This window comes from Equus przewalskii, chromosome 13, assembly GCF_037783145.1.
Source record: "Equus przewalskii isolate Varuska chromosome 13, EquPr2, whole genome shotgun sequence".
Lineage (NCBI taxonomy): Eukaryota > Metazoa > Chordata > Mammalia > Perissodactyla > Equidae > Equus > Equus przewalskii.
The window spans coordinates 92679484-92683413 of record NC_091843.1 but is presented as its reverse complement, the minus strand read 5'-3'; the positions used below and the strand labels follow the sequence as shown (position 1 = coordinate 92683413).

General features: G+C 39.7%; 1 long non-coding RNA gene across 1 annotated transcript; it reads left to right on the top strand.

Annotated features, from left to right (window-relative positions):
• The first annotated feature begins 2293 nt into the window (after window positions 1-2293).
• On the top strand, window positions 2294-3709 carry LOC139075377 (uncharacterized). The gene is made up of 2 exons (XR_011525751.1): window positions 2294-3268; window positions 3429-3709. It is a non-coding gene; the product is annotated as an uncharacterized lncRNA (long non-coding RNA).
• Window positions 3710-3930: the final 221 nt, after the last annotated feature.

The window sequence follows — 3930 nt, the reverse complement described above, 5'->3', positions numbered from 1 at the left end:
TTGCTTGTTGTGGCAACCTGGGAAAAGCCCCCTAAAAACTGGAGATAGTTGTAAACAGCTGGCAATATAACCCGGGATAATTTAAAGTTACAGTGGCCATTTTTGGGCTCCTTTTGAGCTTTTGAACCAAGAAAGAAATCTTTAAAGAGTCAAAGGTCCACCCCTGGGAGCCCCAACTCTGGTTTCCAGGCCTCATCACCCCGGCGACCCTGTGGAGTGCCCTCTCTTGGCCGTTAACCTGTTGAGTATTTTAGGCGCCTACCGAGTCAGTTATGAGGATAGGAGACCTGTGACTTATTCTGTAAACTGTCCCGCTGGGGCTGTGTGCCCCAGCATGAGAACTGTTGTGTGACCCTTATCTTAATAATTCTTGGGAAGAGGCTGTGAGGGTGAGGCCTGATCCCCTCTTTTCCCTTCTTTGTCTGTTTGTCACCTCCTCTGTTGTCACCAAGTGGAGGTTAAGTTCAGGCTGGACCTGAGCACCACCTGGACCTTCTGTACTTAGCTCTTCACCCTGGCCACAGGGAGCCCCAGCCCCCACCAGCTCCAGGCCTTTGCCTCCTGCCTCCCTGGCTCACCTTGTGCTGGCTCAGGGACTAAGTGCCTGGGCTGAGTCTCAGGGCCTTCACCAAATCTTAAAGCGATTGGCATCTGCACTCGGGCTCTGCGCCCTTTCTCTGGCCGCTGTCAGTCAGACGCCAGCTTTACAGCCATGGGGAATGCCCCAAGCATCCCCGGAGACTCACCCCCTGGGTACATTTTAACTAGTTGGAAAATGCTGTCAACTGGGTGGTTTATGCCCCAAAAACTCCATCTGGGAGGAAACTTGAGTGGTTTCTCTGTGCCTTTGTGATGTAGTTAATTCCCAGGACTGAAGGAAAAAAAGGGAAAAAGGAAAAGCGGCCATAAGAGCACCCTCGCCAAAAATCTAGCATCTTGAGTGTCTTCTCCACAAATATTGGTGTAATGGCTTAAAGCAAAATTTGGATTCATAACTAGGGAGCTTTATATTCCATTACCTGATTCATAGCAGTAATTTTAAAACAATAGCTAAGTTATCTACTTTTGGCTTCTTATTGCAGAGAAACAAAAGTATTTGGGTCTATTAGTAAACATGCCTTGCGTTTCATTAAAAAATTATGCTTATGAAGTGGTGTGTTTCTAGAAATTATTAAAACTGTTTGATATCAAAAATGTTGATATAAAAGTTCATGATTGCTTAACTTTTTAGTTTTTACTAGGGTCTGTAAGGGTTAAAATTCTAATTAATATATGTAATTAAAGCTACTGGAAATTAATAAGGTGAACATTCAAGGAAAGTAAAATGTATGTTTTCAGTAAAGAAGGTGTACAGAATGGAAATATTTTTGTTTGTTGGATTAAGAAAGATAAATTTATCCTAAAGTCTAGAAGGGAAGAAAAACAGCATGGGGCAAATTCTGAATGTAAAAAGAAAGTTATAGAAGGTTTGTGAAGCAGAAATTCAGAAAGGAGTTTTATGCTGGTCAAGTTGACTAAGATTGAAGTAAATCCAATTGAGTAAATGAGTTTTAATGTCAAAAATAAGCTGGTGCAAAAGTTAAAATTTGGTTTTCTCTCTCAAGGATAATTTTCTTGAATTTTTGGCCTGCTCTGAGTCTACCTAAAAGACAGAAAATCTATGTTTTGCTAAAATAATTTCCTATGTTCAGAAGGACTGAGGTCTTAAGATTTTTTGACTCTTGTAACTGCTCTTGACTGTTTATGTTGTCACTTTGAATAGATACCTACTTAGGTGGTATTATGTGGGTGAATGCTATTGATATAGTTGTTTTGAAATTGTATAACATTCCTAAAATTCTCATCTGTCCTGCTTGTCAGACATAATTCTGGTTATTCTTTTAAAAAGTGTTGTATGTCACAAAATTAACCAAATTCCTTTCTCAATTTCCATTTTTGAGTCTTTTGTTTACAAACAGTTATTATTTTACTCTGATGCTTTTGCAAAATATGTTCCCTCTTCAGAGAAATTCATGGACAGGACTCTGGCGCTTACTCTAGAGTACAGGTTTCTGATAAATTTTCAGATCATAAAACTGAACTGGGTAAGAAATTACAGAACTCTAATGGAGAAACTGATGACTTCATGAACTGCTAACAAGATTAAGGTCAAGAATCGATTACACAGGACTGAATGAAGCGGAGGATGATTGTAATTTGTGGCTTTTCATTGAGATATTGTTGATTTTTAAAATTTTTTTCCTCAGATTTAAGGAAGTCTTTTTCTCTTTTCTCTCATGCTAACTATGACTTATAGCAATTTGGTAAAATTATACCTTTGTGAGCAGAATTGAAACATTTATCTTTTTCTCCCTACTTGATCCCTCCAGAATTTGGAAACACTTCGTGAGTGAGTATGGTTATTTTCATGGCAATATCGTCATTTGCGTAAGTTCAATAAGAATCTGTTCTCCTTAAAACAAGACACGTTTGGAAACACTGGTTATATTACCAAGGCTTTGACTGGAATGTCATATTTGAGAGAGCCATACAGATTCAGATATGGCAAGACAGCTTTTGAAGAATAAAGCTTGACCTTCTGGACTAAAGCCACTTGGAAATATTGGCCTGGTACCTTGTTTCCTAGCAACCTTACAGGTAAGTAAGAAAGGTCACTTATCTGGCAGGCACCTGGAACCTTCAAATATTTTGGGGAACCTCAAGAGAAGAGAAGAGTCCACCTAAATCGGTAGGTACTGCAGGAAAAAATCTGATGGCAAGTCCTTGGCTTGGCTTTTCTGGCCTTGATAGGCCTTTAAAGTTCAATCTGAGATTCCTTATAAAAAGTTCCAGCAAAGCAGATTTAAAAGAGCCTATGTAGTCTTACATAGGCTGCACTTAGGTAAATAATTGGACCAAGTTTTATCGAAACTAGACTTATTTTGCCAACCAGTTAATCTCACTTTGGCTATCTTTTATAAAAAATGAGGATGATTTTAGAGAGAAAGATTATGTTTCAGTAGAAGCTGTAGTACAAATTCATGGATATTAGATTCTAGTTCTGTTAATTGTCTTTGAAGTTTTTGTTGTATCTGTAAACTGGACTGGATTGTGACTTCTTCTAGTCTCCTCAAATATCTGGCTGCAAATCTGCAAACTAACATTTTCAATTTTTTCCATTATTTTCATTCGAAATCATTGAGAACCTGCCCTTTTCCTGAAGCCTGGAGGACTTGATGTAAACGTAAGAGAAGGTTCATGTCTGCTGCTGTGGAAGCCACTCAGAAAGGTACCTGAACACCTGATGACATCATCAGAGGCACTTCAAACTGCAAAAGATGCTTTGACTCTGACAGCTAGAGATCTCTGTGACTCGCTGCCACCTGGGCTCAGAAGTTGGTTTATAACTTGCTCCCACCATTAACATTGTTCTCTTTTTGTCTCTCTAGAAATACATCTTATTAAATACCTGGTCACTTGCTCACGCAATATGGGCCTAACTTTGGGAGCCCACCTGCTGCACCTACACCAATACTTCTTTCCAGGTAGAAACCAGCGTTAGTGAAATAAGGGAACAAGCAAGCAACCTGGATACAGACAACTAGAAAGCATCAATCCCCTTTCCTATCAGACTTAGGTGACTGGTTTACTAACCTTTTCTCTTCGATGCCAGCTGGGACCAAATCCATCCATGTGGGTATAATAAAAGGTGGCCTCACTTTAGTATTAATAGGTCTACTGTTATGCTTAGTCATTAAATTGTGAATAAAATGTATATCTACCTCAACCACCAAGGCTTCCAGGTTGACAGCATGACAACTCCCTCTTAGAAACCTCTTGGCCCATTTTAAGAAGAGGGTAACTCACGTTGCCCTGATTGAGCAGGAAGTAGCCAGAATGAACACGATGGCCCTATTCCCTACACCAGCGTGTGATTATGCTGGGTGTATA